At 48.2% G+C, this 13,430-nt stretch overlaps 1 protein-coding gene across 3 annotated transcripts in view; it reads right to left on the bottom strand.

Moving 5' to 3' along the window:
* DNAJC13 (DnaJ heat shock protein family (Hsp40) member C13) overlaps positions 1 to 13,430 on the bottom strand; it is a 2,820,731-nt gene that overhangs the window by 535,815 nt on the left and 2,271,486 nt on the right. The gene's annotated exons all lie outside the window — the stretch shown is intronic.

Here is a 13,430-nt window from a genome sequence, read left to right on the forward strand (position 1 = left end):
AGGGCGGTCCGCAAGCAGCATCGGCCGGCCTCCATTAGGAAAGTCTTTGTTGTCTTCTGGGCTGGACAAAACACTGGCTGTCATTGGCTCAGCACACACGCACCACGTCACTCATTCGAGCCACGTAGTGCGCGAGTGCTGCACCAATGGAGTGCCAGCACTACGGCTGGTGTGGCCAGTAAGGCTTGATGCCGGAAGGCATTTCAGCCTTGCTTGCCACGCCAGCCGTAGTACGATTCCACTTACCTCGCCAGCGTTCCAGCTTACCTGCCTTCCAGCACGTCCCCGGTAAGTGGTCTGTGTGTTTGTGTGTCGGGTCGGGTCTGTTCTGCTGTATGTTTGTGTTGTGTATGTTGAGATGGGGGGGTCAGGGGTGTGTCGGATGTGTATGAATGTTTGTTTTTGAGAATTTGTGTTGTGTATGTTGAGATGAGGGCGTGGGGGGTGTGTCGGATGTGTATGAATGATTGTGTTGTGTATGTTGAGATGGGGTTGGGGGGACGTGTCGGATGTGTATGAATGTTTGTTTTTTAGTGTTTGTGTTGTGTATGTGGGGGTGGAGGGGTGTCGGATGTGTATGAATGTTTGTTTTTGAGTGTTTGTGTTGTGTATGTTGAGATGGGGTTGGGGGGCGTGTCGGATGTGTATGAATGTTTGTTTTTTAGTGTTTGTGTTGTGTATGTGGGGGTGTCGGATGTGTATGAATGTTTATTTTTGAGTGTTTGTGTTGTGTATGTTGAGATGGGGGGTGGCGGGTGTCGGATGTGCATGAATGTTTATTTTTGAATGTTTGTGTTGTGTATGTTGAGATGCATTTATGGGTGCATGCTTCAGAGTTTGTGTGCTGAGTTGGGGGGTTTGGGTCTGTATGGGTGCATGCTTGAGAGTGTGTGTGCTGAGTTGGGGGGTGGGGGTTCAGGTCTGTAGGGGTTCATGGTGTATGCTTGAGAGTGCGCCGAGTTAGGGGGTGGGGGGGTTCGGGTCTGTATGGGTGCATGTTTGAGAGTGTGTGTGTGCTGATTTGGGGGCTGGGGAATCGGGTCTGTATGGGTGCATGGTGTATGTTTGAGAGTGTGCTGAGTTGGGGGTGGGGGTTCGGGTCTGTATGGGTGCATGTTTGAGAGTGTGCCGATTTAGGGGGTGGGGGGTTCGGGTCTGTATGGGTGCATGTTTGAGAGTGTGTGTGCTGAGTTGGGGGGTGGGGGTTTCGGGTCTGCATGGGTGCATGTTTGAGAGTGTGCTGATTTGGGGGGTGGGGGGTTCGGGTCTGCATGGGTGCATGTTTGAGAGTGTGTGTGCTGAGTTGGGGGTGAGGTGTTCGGGTCTGTATGGGTGCATGGTGTATGCTTGAGAGTGTGTGTGTGTGCTCAGTTGGCGGGGGGGGTTTGCGTGTGCATGAAGGTTTGTTTTTGTACGTTTGTGTTGTGTATGTTGAGATGCATGTATGGGCGCATGAGTTTGTATGCTGATTTGGGGGGTTCAGGTCTGTATGGGTGCATGCTTGAGTGTGTTTGGGGCATAGTGTTTGGTTGGGGGTGAGGGGGTCATGGGGCATAGTGTTTGGTTGGGGGTGAGGGGGCAACGGGGCATAGTGTTTGGTTGGGGGTGGGAACCATGGAGTATAGTGTTTGGTTAGAGGTGAGGGGGCATAGTGTTTGGTTGGGGGTGAGGGACAGGGGGCATAGTGTTTGCTTGAGGCGCGGGGGCCATGGGGCATAGTGTTTGGTTGGGGGTGAGGGGGCCATGGGGCATAGTGTTTGGTTGGGGTGAAGGTGAAGGGGCCATGGGGCATAGGGTTTGGTTAGGGGTGAGGGGGCCATGGGGCATAGTGTTTGGTTGGGGGTGGGAGCCATGGGGCATAGTGTTGCACTCCAAGAGTGAACTCAATAATAAAGCTAAAACAGGCACAGTTAGGAGATGTACATCCTTTGCTTTTTTGAGGAAACCTGACTCAACGAAGGCCATACTCCTCTTGGGTAACCCAAACAACAAACTATAGCAGTCCAAAATAACGGAATGTCCAATCAAGGGTCAATAAAATATATATAATTTAATTAAACAGACGATATACAATAACTATATCGAAATAAAACAATGGAAAATGTGTAGTACAAAATGTAAGTTTGAAATGCAATAAAAATCGTTACCCCTCAAAAACATATTTTTTTTCCATGTGTTTAATACAAATTGGGGGTTGAAAAAGCCTCCTGACATGTCCCGCCTACCGCCCCGCCCACTTTTACTTTTCGGCCCACTATAGCCCTCATGTAAGGTACTTTCGGCCCGCTGTCAAAATCAGTTGTGCACCCCTGCTCTACATGGTCTGTAGCCAGAGTTGTACCCCTTTATTGACGCCGAGCAGCCTCTGTGTTTAGAAACCGGGCCGTGAAGCGGAAGCGACTTTCCGACTGGGCCTGGCTGTAAAGGCCTGTTTTTGACAAAGACAAACTGCTCCATAGGGGGTCGAGATCGCAGGACACAGATGGCGATCCCCCGCGGTTCAGTGAATGAAGTCTTGTGAAGTTTGAAATCAAACTTTGTGCATCTGTGAGAACAGCGGCTGCGGATTGTGGTTTTGCCATGCTGCAGTCATTTTAATGTGTGCAAGAATGTATTTGCCTTTGTTGTGATTGGACTCTACCAGTTCGGGCTCTCGCTAGTTGGAGGTATTTTGCAGCCCCTGTCTGCGCTCTTTAAGAGAGATGGATATGGCAATCTTCCTGGCAGGCACATTAGTCACCATGGGTTGCCCATTAGTGTGGGAACGGGAGCAGTGTCTGCATGCAGTGCCCTCCATATCCTGTCAGTGGTATTTACACTGCCATCCCCTGGGAGGTAGTAGTCCAGGCCTTCTTTCCAGCAGGGGCTCTGTCTGGGAACCGTGCGTATCGGATTGGCCACAGGATCATTCACATGTGAGCACTTTGTTGAGGCCCACGGCTATTGAAGATCTTGTGCTCCCGGGGCCACCTACCTTTGACACGCTTTCAGGAAGCCTTGCTGGTCTGTTTCTCTCCTGCCCATATGGAAATGAATGTCTAACAGTGGGTGCCGGAGCTCTCCCTGTGTGTGTGCCTACACCGCTCCGACTGTGTTCTGCTGTGCGAGGGCCGCTGATGTTCTTAAGTGCTGCACTGCGGAAGAGGGCTGCCCGTGCTGCAGCGCCTCACCTGAGATCCGTTAACGCTTGAACCTGAGGCGCAGTACAATCGTGCTCTTTCCTGAATCCAAGCCCTATTTTCAATGCTCAATTTTTGTTATTTTTTTTTTTATTTTAATGTAACATTAGTTTGATGCAAAAGAAAGAAAAAACTTTTAGTTACAGTTACTATTTCAATTCCTCACAAGATAAAGTCAAACGTGTCATTCCGTGTAATTTATCCTCAAAGCATCCATAAAATGTATTATTGCACAAGTTAGCTGAGTGTTGAAACCTGCAATCATGTAGCACCACCAAGCGTCCACTTTTCCTGACAAAGGTGCAAAGTGTGCTAAGTGTATACTTCGCTGTGCTGTGATTGCTTCGCAATCCAAGATTAGGTGCCTCACGGATTCTTTCGCTTGCATATAGAACCGACACTGTGCCATCTGTACAAGCGGATCGCGTCTCAACATCTGTATCTCCCTTGTTTTGTAGAGGTTGAGTCGGAGTCGCAGGAACATGTTCCGATGGTAGCATGATGGAAATTTCTCCAAGTATTTGGGGATTGCGTCGTTTATTTAAAGCGCTGCCAAGGTCGAGAGAGGATGCCAGTTTGTTTCGGCACTCTTCATTTGTTATCCAATTTCGTAATCGAATTTTCTTTTTTGCAACCCGAGGACGTAGTAATACTGTCTCAAAGGAGACTCCAGCATTGTCTAATAAGAGAAGTAGTCTTTTTTCCCACTCCTTCAGTAGAAAGGCAGATGGATGCTCTAGGACTGGATGGAGAATTTCATACTGTTTTGCTACTACCTCCAACCGAATTTTCCTTAAAGTGGAGATTGATTTCCACAGAACGGATCCGTAAAGAGACTCGATACATAACTCGTATCGTATTGCCGCAATTGGACAGTTATTTGGCAATCTCAAAACTTTACGCCAAAATTTCCCTTCAAGCTTATCCCACAGATCTTGTGGAATGTTCCAGCTTGTTTCGCTTCAAAAGGATATCGCTGGAACTACTTTTTGGAGATAAAATATTAGGACTGGCTTCAAGGTAAATTTTCCGTAGGATGCGTGCAGTTTTGCCCCCTGCAATGCAAACATTTTCATGCGGGCCACCAGGTCCTGTGTCCAATCCCATTCTCGTATGGAGGTGTTAAACAAAACACCTAGATATCGGATACTGTCTTATGTCTCAAGAAGTTTGTCATTTATCTTCCAGGCAAATTTACTTGATCTCTTCGATTTACCTTTTCCAACCACAATGATCTTTGACTTTTTTGTGTTGATTCGTAGATCGTTTTGCAGACAGTAGTGTTGTAGCGCATTTAGCAATCGCTGCAATCCGATTGGAGTGGAGTCCATAAGCACAATGTCATCTGCATAGCTAGCCCAACTTATCTTGTGGGCATTTACTAATGGGGGGGAAGACCCTTAGATCTTTTAGAGTTAATGGCAGATCAGAAATGAAGAGCTTAAATAATTGGGCTGCTAAAGGGCCTCCTTGCTTCACTCCATGTTTTGTGAAAATCTCGTCAGATAAGTCGCCTTGCTCGTTTAGCCGAACTCTGATGGATGTCTTTGAGTGTAGAGCAATCAGTGGTGACAGCAACTCGCTTGGGCAATTCCAAGCGTGCAGTTTCTTCCATAAAAGGTTGCGGTTGATGCTATCAAAGGCCTGACTCAGGTCTATAAAGGCGATGTACAGCTTTCTCTTCCGCCTCAGAGTGTCTAATTTTAGGCAGTTCAGAAGAACCAGATTGAGCTCAACTCCCACTCCTTTTGTGAAGCCGGTTTGACGTGGATCATCCGCTGCGACCTCTTCAGCCCAGCGTGCAAGTCGTTTCTGGAGAAAAGAACCGAAGACCTTCCTGAATGTATCCAAAGGGGCAATCGGGCGATAGTTGTTGGGATCGTCCCGATTAATATCGGCACGACCACCGCCTTTGACTTTCTGAGTCACGCAGCACTTTTTCCAGGGCAATTCTTTCAAAAAGGATAATCATCAGTTTAGCCCATTCGGAACTGTGAGTTTTCAACAACACATTAGATATGCCATCAGGGCCGACTGCCCTGGAGGACTTTAGCTTCTGGATTGCCCATTCAATATCTTCCTCGGAATCTGCCACATTCCATCTTCGAACAGTTAGAGGTGAGACCTCAATACAGTTGTAATCGTCAAATATGTTTGTAAAGTGCGCCACCTAGCTTGCCCCATTTACCCATGTTTGACATTGAGTAAGTATGTTTGACGCTACCAGTATTGATGATCTCCCAGATATGTCTACTATCTTTTTGTAAGATGAGTTTTAGCATTTGCTCGGCTTGGTCCTGTACCCGAATCAAGTTAAAGGATTTGATCCAATTTCGGTATCGCCGTTTTCTTTTTTGGATTAACTTGCCGTCACTAGGAGCAAAGTCTTTTTTTAGAAGCCTGATGTCGTCCCGGAGTTTTTTCTTTTCTCTACTTATTATCGGATTAAAAGTATGTTTTGCTTCGACATCGTTCCCCTTTTGTATGTTGCTCCTCACTTTAAATTGATGTAATAACAATGGATAATTTATCCTTGAAGTAGTTCAGTTTGCATTAGCAAAGTTAGTTTTCGTCTGTGCCAACTGGAGTGCATTTAGGCGTAGTCTATTTGCTCCGTTGTTTATGGTGATCCTCTCCAAATACTTGTTCGAAGCTGGGTTTGGAGCTTTCAGCCAGTCGAGCAACAAGGCATCATGGTCGCTCTTATCTGCCTTTATGACTTTGAGGAATGTTACTTGGGCTAAAAAGTTCCTGGACACCCAGATGTAGTCGAGTGTCTTCATGGAATCACCTCGCTTCCAGGTGAAACCTGGGGGGATGTCTCCACGTGTGCAACCATTCAGCATAGAGCAGTCTCTCAGGGCAATCTCGTTGGACCATCGGGCACCACGGTCTTGTATTTGAGCATCACTCCTAATTCCAGAGGATGTACTTTTTATCACTGGACTATTCATCCAGGCATAGTTGAAGTCCCCACATATTATAATTGTAGGATCATTAAATGACAGTAAACAATCGTCGACTGCAGACACAACCGCAGCAATGAAGGATGATTGTGAAATCATTGCAGGGTTCCAATAAATGTTGACTATCAGAGTCACATGGTTGCGTGGGTTTGAGAATTTTGAATTGTCGTGACTTGCACAAACATATTTAGATTCCTAGTGGAATGAATCAACCAATTATGGCTGTTTTTTTATCATTGTTATCAAGCCAGAAAAGGGGCGGCCAAACAAATTCTTTCCATCCGGATTGAGAAAAACTGTATAGCCATCACACGCCGGACATTCACGCAGCCATGTTTCTTGCAAACATATGATAGAGATTTGACCCGACAATTGCCAATTTCCAACGAAGAAGTGAGAGAAACCTCGGGTGTTCCACGATAATAGCTGATGATTGCCATCCGAACAGTCCGCACTAAGCTATTGGCCATAATGACTGTCGTCCTTTGGGCACGGTGAGCGTTTTATCCTCATCTGCGCCCACAAATCTTTTCTTCTTTTTTCAGTCTCGGTTTGTTCCACAACCGGGGAGGGTGTGCTTTCGTTAGCAAGGTCATCAGCACAGAAAACTTCAAAACCGAACAACAAAAAGTCGTCAGCGGCATCCTTTACGGCTGACCTGAGCGTTCTAGAATTAAGATGTAAGTTGACCCAATCCAGATGGTCCTCAGACATGTACTCAACTACCGCTATGTCTTCTGATTTGGTAGCTCACAGGGTTGGGATGCACTGTAGAAGCTTTATTATGTTCCGTCGGTTCAGGTTTACCTCTTTTTGTTCCGGCGAGCATTTTTCATTTATATTTTCCAAGGACCTTTATCAGTTAAAACATTTGGTTTTGTGTTCTTCATTTTAAAGCCTCTGTCCAGTTTTTCAGCTTGCGCTCTTGTTAATTTCGGGTTTAATTTGCCGCACATCGCATTTAGCTGGGCAGATGCAACTGGCAATTTGCTAGTTAGCTCCTTTTTATCCTTGTTTGTGGGCAACGGTAGAAACATCTTTATGTTTTGTTTGTTTGCTGAACCACTGGCTTGTGATGGGATAACTCTTGGTGCTCCCAGTCGCAGATAAGTTATTTTGGCCTCTCCCATGGCAACTGCTATAACTTTCGCCGTAGAAACAACATCGTCATTGGCCTCTTTGTCGTCAATTGATTACGTTGAAAATTCACATAAGTCTATAGATGGTTCAGAAGTTTCATTGTCGTCGCAATCAGAGCTTTCCCTTGCTCTTTTTAGGCAGTGTTGAGATGCCTTCTTTATTTCTGCTTCATGTTTAGAGTTAAGTGGAGCCTCCTTTGGCTTCGCCCGGCGGAGAAGTACGGACGGATGTGGCGGTGTCGAGAGGTTCTGTATGATTTTTTTTCTGCCCGTTGTACGAGCACGTTTAGCCACTTGCTTCTGGGTAGAGCGTTTCTGAGATGTTTTATCACCACTCTTATTTTTCAGAGGTTGGTTTTCACTCGCTTTCTCCGTCGTTGTGGACTTGTTGAAAATCCCAAACGAAAGTTTCTCTGTTAAATTACCTAGAACAACCTTCGCCACCTCTTGCACAGGCAGCCGGTCCCCAAGTGATTGCTCTGGCTCCGGCATTGCCGCCAGCATAACACCATTTCTGATATAATCAGGGGCTTCCTGCTGGGACAAAGAGTTGATTTGTGCAGGCGGCATTTGGCTCTCGCTTGCTTTGCTTGTCTTCAGGCCCTTTTCCCGTACTACGGGTACGTTCTTTTCAGTTTCCATTGATCCGTCGGCTGCACACACCGGGGCCTACTGTGGCCAGGCTCTCTTGTAGACTCGAGAGATTTTAGGGACCTGACTAAGCTTTCCATTTGTTACATCTGACATTGGCATTTGTCTGGGAAGGTCATCGAACCCTCCGCTTCCCATTCGTTTTTTTGTTGTGACGCATCCACTTTGTACACTCAATTACAGCATCTGTTAGAGACGATTTGTCTCCATTTGCACACGGCATCATGCAAAGATTCGTACAGTTTCATAAATGGCAGTAAGGCAATCGATGTTGCGGCCAAAACGTTGTTATGAATTTTGATTCCTGCAGCCGCAGATAGAGAGGTTTTAGAGGGATGTTTGAGTCGTGCTTCCTCGGGGGCCACCTGCTTTGCTCTAACAGAGGCAATGTTTCCTTTGGTGGACCAGCTAACTTTGAGTTGCTCATTACAGCTCTCGTCTCTACATCCTTAGTGCTTAAAGGCTCTGAATTTCCATAAGATCTTTGATGAAGAGAATTATTATTCGAAGCGGACATCGATACCTCAGATCTGTTTGATGTATTACAAGGTAAGTTCCCTGGTGAATTGTAATCAGCGGCCACCTTTCTGTTCATATGTGCGGTTTGATTTTGCCGAAAACTGTCATTTAGGCGTTCATAAGTAGCCAAAAAGTCAGCTTTTAGCCTTGCTGCCAACCTTGCTTCGCGCCCTGAGAGTTCGATAAAGGCGACTTCATTAGGTGTCCTGCTTTTGGGGGTGTCCTGCGACTTTTGCGGCTGCAAGGTGTGTAAGACATTTGTTGCATCCGCTTGTAATAGAGCCATTTGGCTTGAGTCTGTTACCTGGACTGAGACGATTCCGGATGGAATTGGAAGATGCAAGAATTCGATACTCTTTCCTCCCCCAGGTTTTGTTACAATAGAAGAATCAAGACTGCCAGCCTTCTTTACGCCATGCAGCGTTGAAACCACCAACATATTTTTTTGGCATCAGAAGGAATTGGAGATGGCAATGCGTACTGCGCTCCGGGACTTCTATTTGCAACCAGGGGGGAAGGCGTCAGTGTTTTTGTTTGCATTAGAACATTTGGAATATTGATTGCCAATAGGTCGGAGTCAGTTAGTTCAAAGGGGCATATTTGGACGACATCACTGGCAATTCCAAGCTGAGACTGATGGTTCAGTCTTGCTGTAGGCTTTTTTTTTTAAGGATTAACTGGCTTTTTGTAATGGTGTGTAACTGCAAAATACAGATTTGAAGGGCAAAGAAGAAAATAAAAGAAAATAAAATAGAAGAAAGCTGGTAGAGCGAGCCCTGGTGGGGTGCGTGCACCAGGTGTTGTCCCAGCACAGCAGTGGGAGCGCAGGGAGGAAACCCCAAGGAGATTGCTGCATCAGGTTGCCGCCCAGGGTACCGCCCTGCAAGCCCATCGGCCCGTGAGATGGCGGTGGACCAATACAAAGCCACGAGTCCGCTCCCCACCAAGATCACCCATGCTCATGCACACCATAGCAACCACCCCTGCCTTCTCCAGCCTTCCTCCATCACTCACCACCAGGAACCATTGTCTCCAACCCCGCACCAGGAGACCCTTCACACCCCGATCCCACATCCATAGACCACCCCCCCTTCCATACCAGAAACAAGCTCCTCCATATGCGCACATGGCCAACCCTTCACCCAAGTTACCCAGCCCAAAAAAAAAACATGCCGCCCTACTGATACCACTCCTTTCAAATGTGCCCTTATCAACGCTAGGTCAGTCCCAGCTCATGCCCTGAGATCTATGACGACCTGGCCTCCACCAACCTTGACTTGCTTGCCACAAACCCGAGATATGGCCCTGCCCCGCCGCCGACAGTGCATTATCCACTGCCAACCCGCCTGGTTAAATCATCCTACGGAACAACAGAATCCTCAGAGTGGCGAAGTCGCACTCATCTTCAAAAACATCAACTCAAGCCCTATCCCCAACTGTGAATCACTCGCCACCAAGCTCTCCATCTCACCTACATGCTCCATCAATCTCCACCTCATCTCCTGACCCCCTGGACCCATCGCATCTTTTACGGAAGATCTCTTACAAGTCATCAATCCCTCCTTAAAGCCAAGTTCCAAACTCTTCATCTTAGGTGACCTCAACCTGGGCCTCAATGACCCCTCTGACACAAACGCCAAAAGCGTAGCCATAACTCATTCACAATGGTTTCCTTCAGTGAATGACTAACCTTAACCACATCCATGGCCGCACCCTTGATTGGATTTCTGATCTCAAATGCAACGTCTCCTGCCCAACCATCTTGACCTGCACATGGTCAGATCACCACACCATCACTTTTGACATTCTGATCAGCAAACGGCCCTCCTCCTGCCACCCAATGAAACCTAAAGGCCTAGACCGCTGCACCAGGGACCACCTCCCACCACTCCTCTCAGACCTCAAGGACCCAACCAACAGAACAACCAACCCAGTAGCCCTAGTCAATCTCTACAACGCCACAATTGCTTAAGCAGTTGACATACGTGCCCCGCTCAAACAGCACAAAGCCAAACCCACTCTAAAGAAAACCGCTTGGTTTACCCCCGAGCTCCTTGCTTCGCATACTCTTAAATGTGCTGCAAAAACGACTTGGACGAAAAACACTTCCTCAGCTAACAAAGACCAAGTTACATCACTTGCCAAAGATTACAAAAAGGCCATACACACCGCCAAAGCCAACAGCTACAACATGAGAATAAAAAGCGCCAAATTCAATTCTCGTGAATTCTTCACAATCTTACACAAACTCGAGTCTCCAGTCACTCCTCCCACCGGTCTCACATGGTGTTAGAAGGCCACCCTCCTCTCACCCTGCGGCAACACATTCCCAATCTTACACGCCATTTGACTTTCACCATGTCTCAGAACTGGAAGCAGCTAACATAATCAAAAGCCTCATGCCATCCCGCCGGAAAGGCGACGCCTGACCGCCCCCTCAACATCGACTGCACAGAGACACTCACACCATTCATCGCAACCATAATCAATGCCTCCTTCTCCACAAAAACTGTACCAGCATCCATGAAAGAAGCATGGATCCTCCTGCTGCTATAAAAACCCTAATTTGACCCCCTCCATCCCTACCAGCTACCGTCCCATCACAACAGTGCCCTTCATCCTAAAGATCCTTGAACGTGCAGCTTACATGTACAACATCTTGACGCCAACCACATCCTAGGCACCTGTCAATTAGGCTTCCACACAAGGTAGGCACGGAACCAGCAGCTCGATCTGAAAAATCAACTAGAGGACATCAAAGAGTCAGGTAAACCTGCCATGCTCCTCATGCTGGATCTCTCAGCCGCATTTTACCATGTCGACCATCAGCTTCTCTGCGATCACCTCACCACCACAGCAAACTTCTCTCCTGCAGCCACTGACTGGTTCAGATCCTTCCTGGCAGACAGATCCTTTAGAGTCTTCATAGTCGATCATGCCGTCTCACCCACTCCAGTTACCTGCAGCGTCCCCCAAGGTTCCTCCTGTCTCCAACCTTGACTCTAACACCCCCTGCGTCCTCATCCTGCTTGATCTCTCTTCTGCCTTCGACATTGTCAACCATGCCATCAAGCTCAACCGTCTCCGTGATAACCTGAATATCACTGGTCAGGCTTTGGCGTGGCTGACCTCTTTCCTTTCCGACCGACCCTCCCAGGTCCAACTTGGGTCATTCCTCTCATATCTTTTTCTCTACCTGTGGCGTGCCCCAGGGATCTAACCTCTCTCCCTGGCTTTTCAATCAATACCTGGCACTCCTTGCCCACCGCATCGCTGCTCTCTGCCCCAATTTTCAGTTCTATGCGGATGATACCCAGCTCATTTTCAGGCTACCCTCGGCCTCCTCCTCTCCCTCTCTCATCTCTGAATGTCTGTCTGCTATCCAGGAGTGGTGTGCCACCAATGACCTCTGCCTTAATGCCAGTAAGACTGAGATTCTACTCATCGGCACACCCACTCCCTCCTTCCCTGCAGCTCTCTGGCTGGCCTCTCCTGGCTCTCTTCCTGCCCCCACCTGCAAGGCTAAAAAACCTCGGGGTCATCTTTGACTCCACACTCTCCTTCTCTCCCCACATCGCTGATGTCTCTGAGAAGTGTAACGCTCACCTTCTTTCCACGGGGACGCCTCACGATAAGCCGGGATGCACTTCGGAACCCCTCACCTTTCCAGGAATTCGGGTTGTCGAGGATCGGCGCTAGAAGACAGGAGGTGAAGTTTAACTGCTGTTCCTTCCCTTGCAACCCACCTCCCGGGTTCCCTTTGCAGTTCCCCAAAGGATGACTCTCACCTTGCTTTCTATAAGGATGCGCTCTCCGTCATGCCGCGCTGGGCAGGGGCGCGTCGAATAATGGCACTGTTCCGCCGAGTTTCTTCACTGGCGAGGGCTGGAGTCCAGACCGGCTGCAACTCCTTTTCAGGTGAGTCTTTATAGGTGAAAGCAATGTCTTTATTTGGATTTGCACTAAGTAACCTTCTCGCTTCTTGCAGGTGTTGGAAGCTGCGGTGGAAGCCGAAGCCGAGTTCGAGAAGGTAGGATGGAACACCAAGCGGCGCTGAGAGCGTCCTTGCAAATGGCTAACCTGTGCTGTTGTTTTGTCTTGTAGGTCGAGAAGAATTGAAGAAGAACGGTTCTCCGGAATCCAAGGGGACGAACAATGTCTTGGAGGTGAAGGTCTTCCTGAAGAACTGGTAAGTGGTTCCCAAGATGTCTCATACCCACTTTACCTTCCAGTGAAGGTGGTGCTGTAGGAGGCCAACAAGCGCTGGACGACTTTGTTGCCGAAGGATGCTACAGAGCAGGTACGGATGGTGATGGTTCTTGCCTTGGACACCCCAGGAGGCCAGGATGTAGAGCAGGACCCGGTGAACGTCACGCTGCAGAAGCAGAATAACGCAATGCGCGTGCCTCTAATCGGGCATGGTTTAAATAGCCAGGTGGTATCCCATGTGCGTTTGGGGCGGGCCCCGTCCTGGATGCTAGACCACTGAATGCAGTTACCCAATATTCCACATGGGGGTGGCCATGCTTGTCCATTGCCCATTGAAACCCCGCCCCAGCATGTGTCTCCTATGCCAACAGCGCCAGTACTGGCTCCAAGGAATCCGCGGGGAACCAAATAAGGTCCTTAGGGCCCCGTGAGCCCTTGGTGGGGATGAGATCGTAACAGCAGTCACACTACCAGCTGCACCTCCTCAGAGGTATTCTTCCTTTCCTCTCCTTCCCCCAGAAACTCACCGTCTCCCGAGCCCTGGTTCTCTCTAGGCTGGACTACTGTAACAGTCTCTATCTAAAACTGCCTGCCACTACTCTCAGTCCTCGGCAATTTATCCAAAATAGGACTGCGAGAATTGTCCTTGGCCTCAAGCCCAGGGATCGTATCTCTCCAGGACTGAAATCTCTGCATTGGCTCCCAGTGGTTGCGAGGATTAAGTTCAAAACCCTCTGCATTGTCCACAAGGCCTTCTTGGGCCTATG

Source organism: Ambystoma mexicanum, chromosome 2q (assembly GCF_040938575.1).
Source record: "Ambystoma mexicanum isolate Mex_15411 chromosome 2q, UKY_AmexF1_1, whole genome shotgun sequence".
NCBI lineage: Eukaryota > Metazoa > Chordata > Amphibia > Caudata > Ambystomatidae > Ambystoma > Ambystoma mexicanum.